Genomic DNA, 13115 nt, shown 5'->3' with positions numbered 1-13115 from the left:
ATTGTGTTTAGGGTTAAAATTTATTTTTTTTATATTTAAAATTATTTTTTTATATTTTTGAATTGTTTTAATATGTTGATATTAAAAATAATTTTTAAAAATTTAAAAAAATATTTTAATATATTTTCAAATAAAAAATATTTTTCAAAAGCAATTATTATCACAATCCAAAACAACTCTTTAATGAACAATAAAAAACTTTTTTAATAATCTAAAAAAAATTATTTTAAAACAAATAACATTTATATTTGATACTGTAACAACTATTGTTTTTTGAAATATTTTTTATATAGAAATTTAATAAATATTTTTTTATTTTTAATATAAATATATAAAAAAATTAAAAAAATTAATTTAAAATAAAAAGTTAAATTAAACAAATAAGTAAACTAATATTACGTGACATCCGTAATTTATTGTTATCTGAATCCAGCACGGTAACCATAACTGGCCCTCATTCTCCTTTAATTTTGTTATTAATAATCATAACCTTTAAAGTGCCTCCTCGGTATTACCTACCACTCAAACCAAACTTTTGACTCGATATCATTGCTGCAATAGATATAAAAGGGAAATTATCATTTTCTAATTCCTGTTTTCAAATACTTCTTCACTTAACTTATTGATGAGATTATACTAACCCTGTGAAAAAACTAAGGTTCCTTTTTTATATAGTATTTTACTGTCCATATAAACAATAAAACATGTTAATATATTTTTTAAAATCTTAATATTATAACAAAAGTTAAATGGTGTGGAAAAATCAGTATAAATCAAAAGAAATTTCATTGTAAATTATAATAGTAGTTTTATTTTTAATTTCTCATCTTTTCGTGAGTAAATAAATATTTATTTGACTTTCTTCTATAACGGTAATAAGGTTTTTTCAATTTTCAAGTACAAACAAACAATGTTTGGGGAAATTATTGTAAATTAAGAGACATTTCATCGTAAATTGTAATAATAGTTTCACTTTTAATTTCTCATTTTTTCACGAACGGATAAACATTTCTTTAGCTTTCTTCTACAAGGGTAATTAGGTTTTTTTTAATTTCCAAATACAAGCAAATAATGCTTTTAGCCTCAGAAAAGACAATAAAGAAACTTTGCCTTTGGGGGTATTTTGGTGTTTTTAAATGGGTATTTTGTGTAATTAAAAGGATCATGGGGACGTTTTAGTATTTTTCATGTTGTATTTTTATTTTTAATCAAAAAGTTGTTAGCGCATATTTTAAATGCTCCAAAGAGTGGGCGGCGTTCACACCATTAAGGAGGAGTGTGAGACACTTTCCAGAGGCCAAATCGAGTCATCCATCGTATAATTAGATGTGCAGTCGTGTCCTCTTCAACATGGAGCGGCCCGTGTAGACATATCATTGTTGGTTTGTCGTCGGTGATTAATTATTTGCGTTTTTTCTTTCTTTTATCTCTCCTGACAACTAAAGTGCATAATTGTCATCTATTTGTTTGTTCTTTGCTTGGGTCTGACATAGGTTGCCAGACCCAAGGCGCCTAGGTCTGGCAACTACGTTTAACACCAGACCTAGGCACGGGTTTGGCATGGCTGCCAGACCGAAGGTGCATGGGTTTGACAAGACTGCCAGACTCAAGTAAACTTGGGTTGGGCATGTTGCCAGACCCAACTAGCGTGGGTCTGATATGGTTGTTGTTGTTATTTTCTTATTCTTAATTTTTTTCTTATTGTTACCATTATTTTTAGTGTTATTATTCTTATTATACTTTTTATTCTTATTGTTGTTATTCTTCTTCTTCTTCTTCTTAATGTTATTATTCTTATTATTATCACAATCATAATTACTATTAACTATAACTATATTATTATTAGCACAATCACAATTACTATTAACTATTATTATTATTATTATTACTATTACTATTAACTACTACTATTACTATTATTATTACTATTAACTACTACTACTACTACTATTATTATTATTCAAGTAAACTTAGGTATTGCATGTTTGTCAAACCCAAGTAACGTTGGTCTTGATGTTGCCAGACCTAAGCACCTTGGGTCTGACATGGTTTCACAGACTCAAGGCGTTTGGGTCTGGCATGATTGTTGTTGTTGTTATTATTATTGTTGTTGTTGTTACTGTTGTTGTTCTTCTTCTTCTTCTTATTATTATTATTATTATTATTATTATTGGTGTTGTTGTTGTTGTTGTTGTTGTTGTTGTTCATAACCTTTCGTGTTAGAATAAATTGGGTCTGACAGCTATGTCAAATCCAATTCACTTGGGTCTGGAATGGCTACTAGACCCCAAACGCTTGGGTCTGACATTACTGCTAGGCTTAATTTATTTTTTTATGAGTTTCAACTTACCTTATATGATAGTTATGGTAAAGATATGATTATAAATGAATCCTTCCAAGTGGTTATAATTATTAAAAAATTGTCACCATCTTGAAATGAATTCGAGAATTGATTTAAGCATAAAAGCAAGAAATAGAAGTTGAAGACCTTATTTTGAGGCTAATGGTAAAAAATGATAATAAGTTGTTCAAAATAAGAGTTATCTCTTATGATATAATCCCCAAGGAAAAACCTTACACGAAGAGGATAAGTATTGCCAAAAGTTTAATGGCAAATATTTTTCTGTAACAAGATAAAACACCTAGCCAAAAGTTGTATAAATAGGGCTTAATAAAGTAACCCAAGAAAGGGAATAATTGTTAAAGCCAATATTATCAAGGTTGATCACCTTATTGATTAAGTTTTGAAAATGAACATTATTGTTGTTGTTTTTGAAGTCAACCTGATAAAAAATCATGAGCAATGATTTGTTGACACTGATGCAACTAGACATGTATGCATTGAAAATAGAATTTTATCCACTTGTAAAGAAGTGGTTGGTGAGCACTTGTACATGAGGAATTTATCAATCTTCAAGGTACTAGGTGTTGGAAAGGTCATACTGAAGATGACTTTAAAAAAGCTTTTAACCCTTAACGGTATGCTTCATGTTGTTGATATTAAGATGGACTTAATATTTGGTTCATTATTGAGAAAAAATAATTTTAAATTGATATTTGAGAGTAACAAATATATACTTTTTAAAAATAAAATGTTGATATGAAATGGGTGTTTTAGTGATGTCATTTTTAAAATGAGTGTAATGACCCTTATAATCATGGATGAGAAGAGTAATAATAATACCTCTTCTTCTCACATGTTTGAGTCTTGTGATATGTGGTATAACAAATTAAACCATGTGAATTATAAATCTATACAAATATGTGTTTGGTATAATGATGTACATGAAAAAAAATGGATAAATGATATTGAATATTGATGTCCAATACACATTATGTATGATAGATGGTTCGAGAATGTGTTTTTTTGTAGTTTTGAAAAAAATTGGATAGGGTCCAATAAGGAAGGTGCTAAAATATTGTTAAAAATAAATAGATGCACTAATACAAAAACCCATAAATCATAGATTTTGAATTTAATTGAATATGCTTACATTTTTTTGTATTATGTTAGATAATTAAAATACCAAGAAAAAGCTCAACATTGAGACAAAACAGTTCTATTTCTTCAAGCAATAGTGTTTCTGAGAACTGCTGCACACATTACCGACACATGTTTTTCAAATATGAGTTGTAGATCTGGTGTCCCATCTGCCAAAATTCCTTATCCTGACAAGTTAATAGTGGAATGGAAGTCAAATTTAAGCATTTAAAAAAATTTATTTTCTTAAAAATAACATTAAAAAATTGATTAAGTGTTTATATATTTTTTATTCATTAATTGATTTTTAGGCTCATAAATATGAAAGTTGTGCGCACAATAACATCAATTATAAAAAAATTAATGGAAGTGTCTTTGTTTCAATAAAGCTAACTTAAAGAGCATCCTGAATAGATGTCTGTGGATCGTGGTTAAGGCTTGGTAGAGAAAATTTAAGGTTAATATATAATCAATACTTTTAGTTGATATAAATGTTTTTTAAATTTATAAACTAATTATTTTATGAAAATAATTATAAGAAATGTTTTTGGTAGGATAAGACAAACTTTAAGGTGACAAGAAAAGTCTGAGAAAATCACAACACAACTAGGTAAGTTTTAATTTGTGAAGTATATATTTTTTGTAAATCTGTAATCTTTTTTGCATTTAACAAATTTTTAAACTAGATTCCGTGATTTTTAGTATGATGTGCACATCTACACAAAGAGATATGCTGAGTCAGATGATTTTGAGGTGTAGAAGAATTTTAGACCTCCTCATGTCATTTATAGTAATTAGGAGAGATTTCATGAGTTCTTGACGTTAGAGGGTTTTAGAAGACAACACAAAGTGGATCCTCAAAAAGAAATAAGGAGACACATGGTTCCATTAGCAATTATACCCGTGAATAATTTTGTTTTATTAAACATGCAAAATGTCTGGTAAGAGCCTGCTTTATTTTCAAGTATTTTTCTTTAAATGTTAGTGATTATTTGTGACATCTGTAGACTAATGTTTTATTTTACAAGCTACACAGTTTGGTGTGATCCAACTTTAATGAAGTTATATATGAAAATACATATTCAAAAAAAGGATAAGCAGAAAGGGGTTCAACCATTTATGGATAGTCGAGCCAAAACATTTATTATAAGTAAACTTTAAAACATTTTCAATATTTTTTTGAACAAAATTTTTTTTTCAACATCTTTGACTTGTTTTTTATGCAAGAAACATTTAATGCTAACATACGTGCTAAATATGAAGAGGATCCTTCAATCCATTCGAAATACTACCTGGAGTTATGGTTGGAAGCTAGAGCAACCGGTGGACCAAATAGAAATCGGGTTTATAGTATCTTTATGACTATAGCCCAAGATATAAGAGCGAGTTGTAGTATATCGAACGTAAGAACCCTACAATCCAGCCCAAAGCAGCCATTAACAACCATTTAGGAGTTGGTTCAATAACAAATAATTGTTGTGATGACCCATCTAAGGGCTGAATTGGAGGTGTAGTATGAAGAAAGAAGTAGTAAGATACGAAAGCATATGATAGCACACATGACAACTCATTATTCTCCGTTTTATAGACCTCTAAGAGATTTTCATCCCTCTCCACCTTAACTTCTACATGTAGCTCTAACTTTCTAATGTACAAAGATATTTGTAATTGATTTTACAGTAAAATTAATAATTTAAAATGTGTTATTTAATTTAATTTAGTTGTTTAATGTTAAAATACTTAATCAAAATAAACATGCATTAAAAGAAAAATAATTACTTAAATAATGATAGAATCACAAACAACCATAAAAATTATATTGGTGATTATATCAGTAAAATAAACCTATTTTTCTTAGAGAATTACAAAGAATTATAAAATATTTTGATATAAATCAGAAAATTTACCAATGTCAATGATTCTATTGGTCAATTGTTGGTGATACATGATTTATATTACATATGATTAGTTTGTTGGTGCTTCATCAATAATATTTTATCAACAGATTGACCAGTAAAATAATGGCCGACACCAATTGCTTTTTGGCATGAACATCCTATCAGTTTTTCTGTCAGAAAATAAATCACCGGTGGACTCATCAAGGACTTGAAATTCCTAACGAGACACTTACTGATTCTGATGAAATTACAGCTCAAACACCTATGGAATATTCTATAGGTGATATTTATTTTATACTATATATATATATGGAACATACGTCATGAATCAGAAAGAGTGGAATAATTTCAGCTCGAAGATGAATTGCTCTGGACTCCAAGAAAACTAATGCAAGAACTTTCCAGGCTTTTACTCTTTTTATGTTAATTTTATTTTTTTCCTATTAATAGTAATATTAAATAAATTATATATTAACTCAATAATTATTTATTGAAATCTTATACTAATAGAATTAATTAGTTTATTTTTTAAATAAATTTCAATATTATAACGATTTAATAAAAAATATATTCTCTACTGTGAGAAATTATCTGCGGTTTTTTCTCAAGCTATTTTTGTTCAACCCCTAGCTACATCACCCAGCTAAAGCGTTCAAGAAAGATTAAGAGTAAATTTGAAATGCAAATTTGAAAACCATGCGAAGAAAGATTTCATAAACTACGACAGAATATTTACCAAGTCACACTAACAGTAACATATCAATGAAATGAAAATATATTTGCCCAGCTGACCAACAAAAAATATATATATATATATGGAGGAAATAGATCGATGTCCTTTCCATCCAACAGAACCCCTGAGATTATATAGTAAAATAGACAGAAAAAAAATTCTCCCCTAAGGTCTTTGGTAGTGTCAGGTCATTCTGTAGACGGTGATGACAATGAAAGGTTCAAGAGGAAGCCGACCAAAATTCCAACAAGTCCAACCACGAACGCAAACATGAGGGAGAAGCCTGGGTCAGTCTTTCGATATCTTCGTCTCCTCAGCAAATCTTGTAGGAAAGAAAAAGCTTAGAGAAATTGTTGTAAAGGTTTCCTGTGTTTATCCTACAAATGGCAGTAAACACATATTAGCTAGTAAACAAAAACCTCTTTCGTACGTGTGGTGGGGTGTTGGGGTTCTAACATATGGGAAATTTGGTATCATAGCGCTGTTTCTCAGCATTAGATATAATTCATTCGAATCCATTTGTTCTCAAACAAAAAACATCTAAAATATTCCCAGTGTTTTTTACTGTTCACATATCCAATGAGCTTTTTTACATTTTCAAGATCTCATAGCAGCCATCTGATAAACAAATTCCATGCCTACAAGTCATCTAATTAAAAAGTCCTGCTCTGCTTCATTTCAATTGCACTATCACATTTGATCAAGCATTGCCTGCAAATGTCCATTGAAGGATTTTTTTGTTGTAAATAATATAATTTAATATTATTTAAGAAGTTATTTCAAAAGATCTCTATCCCACATTGAAAAGACAACATCTTTAAATTTTTAAGTTGAAGTTTTTAAATCTAATAGGCTTCCATTCCCACATTGGAAACACAAAACCTTTTTTCTAGTATTTATATAGTGAACTATGATATGAGCTATAACCAACTAAAAAAGTGATAGGCTCGTACACTTAAAGGTTGGGCTGAGCAAAAGGAAAACCTCCGTTTCCTTCCCTGCACGTGAGGCAACGCCAATACTTTCCAAGCCTCTTGTCTCCAATAATAATTTATTTTTTAACCTTTAAACTGAAACCACAGTTTTTGAAGCTCCTACAATTTATTTTCATAACTATATTTTTTTCCAACAACTACTTATTTTCTCTGATAGCTATTTTATTTTCTCTAACAACTATATTTTAAAGGCTGGTTACACTCTTTAATTCTTTATTTAATTTCTTCATGGATGTTACAGATTCTAGGCCTATATATAAACACCTGTTAAAGAGGAATATATAATTCATTTTAGGTTGCTGGACCTTTTTCTTTTGCTTTGCCTTGCTGTTTCTACTTCCCTCAGTTCTAGAGGAGGAACCTGTTGAATCCTGGAGTATAACTTTTTGTAGAGGAAATATATTTAAGGAAAGTGTTTGTAACACGCCTCATGTTTTCTATTTGTTGCTTTCCATCTTGTTCCTGTCTTCCCCCATTGTTTCTTTACCAACATTTTTAACCCTTAGGGGATGCTCCAAGAGGTGTTTGAAAATGATGACAGAATAAAACTTGATAGAACATGTTAACCACCTATTATTTGCATTTAAATAATTATCATGACAAAAACGAAAATGTGATGATTTTGCAGTTGTGAGTGTCATGGTGAGCATGTTTCCCCTCTCTTCTCGACAAAGAAGTGGGCTATTTCTTTACAGAATTGTGCTCAATTTCATGGTTTGAGCAAGAGGAAAACTGGCTCCATATTCTCAATTCAACAGAAATGGAAAACAAATAATAATCAAATAACCAGGCAGAAGCACAAAGTGACTTACCAGTTCCTGCTGCAGCAGCTGGGTTTGTCGAACAGCTGCATCCCTTTCATCCTCCAGGAGCTGTACAGCCTGATTCAAACATAAAACAGTGCACTTGAAAAACTTATATGCATGTGTGTACGTGTATAACAAAAAACCTGTTTAGAAATTAATTCAAGGATATGCTCATATGCTTTTCCTGCAAAAAGGCATGGTACAGAGCAAATTTACAAGATTGTGACAATTATAAACAAGATCAAGTTGCATAGTGCATGTTGAATGACATAACGTGCATATATAGATGTGTTTCCTTTGAGTAGTTAAAACTGACAATCCATTACAGTTATTCACAATCTTGGAGAATCCAAGAAGGAGCCCAATTCTAGCATATTCAAGTGCAAAGCAATAACAGCAGTCACATACTAGAAGGAGACCAATCAAAACTGCAGCAACTTTATACAGTTAACTTCCTCGAATGAAATTAGATCTTGTGGAATCATATTGGATAATTGACGATATATTCCACGCCTTGCTAAAAAACCGATCCTTGTTTACCAACCATACATTGTCTAACCAAATCCAATTCTCTCTCGATATGTTCCTCAAAAAATCTGATTTCATGCGGATTATGCCCCCAACTAATGAAGAGGTCTTGGCAGAACTCACTTACATGAAATTGAGCACAATTCTGTAAAGAAATAGCCCACTTCTTTCTCGAGAAGAGAAGGGAAACATGCTCACTATGACACTCACAACTGCAAAATCATCATATTTTTGTTTTTGTCATGATAATTATTTAAATGCAAATAGTAGGTGGTTAACATGTTCTATCAAGTTTTATTCTGTCATCATTTTCAAACACCTCTTGGAGCATCCATAACCATTCTCATTTTTTACTCAAGAGCATTGTGTCTAAGCTTTGTTCAACTGTCAGTTTAGGATCAAGAATTTTTCTCATCAGCACACTTCACTATCAAACCCTTGTGATAGAGGTCAATGTGGCATTTTTTATCCATCTAGTACTTTCTTTAAGGAGCCTTTAGTTGCCTTTGTAATGATTCTGTTAATATGCAACACCAACTTGAATGAAGTCAGTCAAACTCCAGAGATATGAGTGCTATTGTAAAATATAAGATTCTATATTAAGTTGTCTAATGATTAAGAAATAGATTTGATATTAATCAACTCCACTCGTAATTAGGATATATGATTTGATTGTGTTATTGTAAAATATAAGATTCTATATTAGGTTGTCTATAGATTAAGAAATAGATTTGATATTAATCAACTCCACTCCTAATTAGGATATATGATTTGATTGTGTTATTGTAAAATATAAGATTCTATATTAGGTTGTCTATAGATTAAGAAATAGATTTGATATTAATCAACTCCACTCCTAATTAGGATACATGATTTGATTTGGTTCCAGATTTCATACCTTGTATTCTCATTTAAATAGGAACCTTGTACAGCCTATTTTGAATAAAGTCAATAAATTGAGGTACTTGAAAGGAACTCATGGAAAATGTTTGTTGTTTAAGAAACATGGATATTTACATGTTGAAGTCTACACTGATGCAGATTGGGTTGAAAGTATAACTGATAGAAGATCAATTTTTGGTTATTGTACGTATGTTGGAGGGAATTTAGTTACTTAGCAAGGCAAAAACATGTTGTAGCAAGGAGTAGCTCAAAGGTCGAGTTTAGAGAATTGCACATGGGATTTGTGAAGTTGCATAGATTAAAATGCTTTTAGAAGACTTGAAGATTCTTAACTCCTTGCCCATGAAGGTGTACTGTGACAATAAGGCAACTATCTCAATTGCTCATAATCCAGTTCCTTACAATAGAACAAAGAGCGTGCAAGTTGATAAACACTTAATCAAAGAATGATCTGCATGCCATATATATCAACCACTGAGCAAGTTGCTGATGTACTTACAAAGGGACTTTACAAGAAACAATTTGACTACTTGATCGACAAGCTGGCAATGGAAGATATCTTCAAGAGGAGTGTTGTAAAATAAAAGATTCTATATTAGGTTGTCTATAAATTAGAAAATATATTTGGTATTAATCAACTCCTATAAATTAGGTGTCATCCTAATTAGGATAGATAATTTGATTTGGTTCCTGATTTCATGCCTTGTATTCTCCTTTAATTAAGAACCTCGCACCAACTATTTTGAATGAAGTCACTAAACTGATTTCCAGAGAATACTAATTGTCTTCAAGTACACATAAGTCCATGCTGTTAGCTAAAATTAGCACACCCCAAATACAATAAAACTCACAGAGTTAGCATCAGGACTTTTTTCGGAGCCCTTCAACAACACTTCATCTTCCAAGTTTCCTTGAGTTGTAGAGGTGGGCATGTATACAACTCTAAGCTTCATCTCCTGTATCACCTTGCCATCACTATCCTTATTAAACTGGCAATAAAATCAATCATTGTTCAAATATAATATCATTTTGCAAAGTCAAGCTAATGAAACATGAATAACTTTTCTTCTTCAAGTTAACACCCTTACAGTATCTGGTGGGAGCTCATCAACATTAGCAGGTGGAGGCACAATGGTACTCTGTAAGAGAAACTTATCCTTACATTGCATATCTAGAGGATATTCTCGCTGAGCCTGAAGAGTAACTGAAAATCCAGTAGTTTGTAAACATCAAATATATTCTAACCAATTAAGAACTTTACAACAATTATGTGTTGGCTGGCACATGGCACACAAACAAATTCCATATATGCTGGTCAAGGATAAAATTATGATGCTTGGTTCTTCTTTCATTTTAATAGGTGATCAAGGAAAAAACAATCCCAAGCTATTAAATGATCACCTAATAAACATCTCACAAATGGCAGGTTACCACTCTACCCACAACTCTGATGTGAGAATTGTAACCTTTAGTGGACATCAAACATAAATTCACATTTGAATAAATAATTCCTAGTTTAAAAGGACAAGAAAGTCCTACAAAAAGATAGTGACTGGGTAACAAGTGGCACCTTTAATAACAAAAGAGTCCTAAGGCTGTATGACACCAGTGTTGGGCCTCACAAAGTACTTCTTAGGTGAAGTGGTTTTAACCTGGCAAAAAGTGAAGTATTACAAAAATGAATCCATCAAAGGCCACCAATGCACATCAATACGGTCTTAATACAGTAGTTGAGAGAGTACCTTAAAAGCAACATGGTGCTCTGTGTTGTTCGCAACTTTGAGATCGCAAAAGCTTTGCTTTTCCAGCTCAACTGATTACATATATAACACAATCATAAGTCCAAATGAACTCTATTGACAAAATCGAATCTGAAAGTTTTATAACACACATGAATATCAACACTTTTAGAAGGTATCAACATTTTCAAGAATACAACTTATATAATATTCAAGATTAGCATTAAGATTTGCATCAATTATCCATACTTGATGCCAGCAGATATTTGCCATGGATCTGTTTGCAAAATAATTTAATTTCTGTCTTTTGATATTCTTTTATTTTTGACCAAGCACATCTCCTTACTTCAGCCAATCAATTTGGGTTCTAATAGTTGAAGTTTCTATGCCTGCAAAGCTTTTAAGTATCAAGAAAAGTGGATCAGATCCAGCTTGGTTTTAATTAAATTGCACTCTGTCATTTTGATCTTCTTTAAATCCCCATCCTCCCTCTTTGAACAACTAATCATCTTTACTGTGTTGTGAGAGAAATCACTTGAATACTAGGCATCTATCTCATTGATGCAGATGACTTAAAAAACATTTGATAACATGTTAGAAGTTGAGAATGGCGCTTGGTACAGTAGTCAAATATTAGGCTAGAAATCTTAATTTTGCACGCAGGTTTGAGACCTGAGAGCAACCACTTGACACAGAGGTGTCAAAACATAAACTTGTTACTTTTCTTTATAAATGGATTTATAAAGAATAAATGTGATTGATATGTACCTAAAACCAAAAACTGTGATTTGCAAAAGGGAGTTTTTAATGTCTTCATAACTTTCATGGAAGGGTTAGGTAATACCTTGGACTGCCAGAAAACTCGTATTCCATTTTAAGAACAAGGACATTATTAAATAGATAATCCCAATTAGTTCCAGATCAAGAGCAGCCTAATGGATTATCAAAGTAAATTAAATAACGATTCACTGTCTAGTTGAGATGCTATGCAAAGCACGCAACCTTAAATCTGCTCTAATTCTCCCAATTAATGCATGGATTAGTAGAATTAAGCGTACCGAATTTTATTCTCCTTGCCATAAATGAGAACCTGATGCAAGAAATTAAATACCAAATATAGCACATAAATCAATAAATTAAAATCGTTATTTACAAAAGGAAGAAAGAAAGATGCAACGAAGAAAGTTAAATTAACGAAAGAAAAATAAAAACAGAAAATAAATATACGTCATGCAGATTTTATATAGGGAGAGAAGCTTACCAATGAGCTTGAGGTCATCTGGATGTACAGAGATAAACGGTTTATCACCACCGGTTGCCATATCCCCCCCCAACCAATATCTCCAAATCTTCCACTAAAAAAATCCAAATCAAAACAATCAAATGAACACAAACATAACCTATAAAAAAAATTAAAACGCCCAAATCAATCGAAGAAATTGAGGTAAAAAAGTTGTGATAGATTAAAGAGAGCGAGAGAGGGAGTGACATTAATAGTAAAGAAAACTAACATGTGTGTGGTTAAACGAGTGTGAAGGATTAGTTAAAAGCAGCGAGTGAATGAATGGATCGAACTTTCAGGCACCAATTTCGGCTTTTTTATCGGTTCAGGTGGTCTGTTCTTACTTATGCGCTCGGTTTAGAGAGAGAAGCAAAGAATCTCTCTGTTAAAAAGGAGTGAGAATTAGACAGAGAGGGATGGTAGCTTGGGGTTTTCGTGCAGCCTGGAATCAGAATGGCAGAGCTTTCTTTCTTCTTCAATATCAGTGAGACAGAGAGAGAGAGAGACAGAGAGGGTGTGATGGAACTGACACGTATATATAATAAATAACCGAGGGAGGTTATGTTCAAAAGTTTTTTTTTTTTTTGGGATATCCCCGTTCCCCACACAGGAATCGGGTATCTATGTGCTATGACGTACCACTTCTAAAAACTTTTTAATTATTTATTTATTTATTACTTTTGTGGTTTAAACTTGAATTAAATAATTTATTTTATTTTATTTTATTTTATTTTCATGTGGTGAGTCATT

The 13115-nt window shown here is 31.3% G+C and overlaps 1 pseudogene; it reads right to left on the bottom strand.

The window, feature by feature from the left end:
- Positions 1 to 6192: 6192 nt before the first annotated feature.
- On the bottom strand, positions 6193 to 12405 carry LOC133681688 (vesicle-associated protein 2-1-like; annotated as a pseudogene).
- Between the last annotated feature and the right edge of the window lie 710 nt (positions 12406 to 13115).

Source organism: Populus nigra, chromosome 1 (genome assembly GCF_951802175.1).
Source record: "Populus nigra chromosome 1, ddPopNigr1.1, whole genome shotgun sequence".
Classification (NCBI taxonomy): Eukaryota; Viridiplantae; Streptophyta; class Magnoliopsida; order Malpighiales; family Salicaceae; genus Populus; species Populus nigra.
This window is presented reverse-complemented; position numbering and strand designations above follow the sequence as displayed.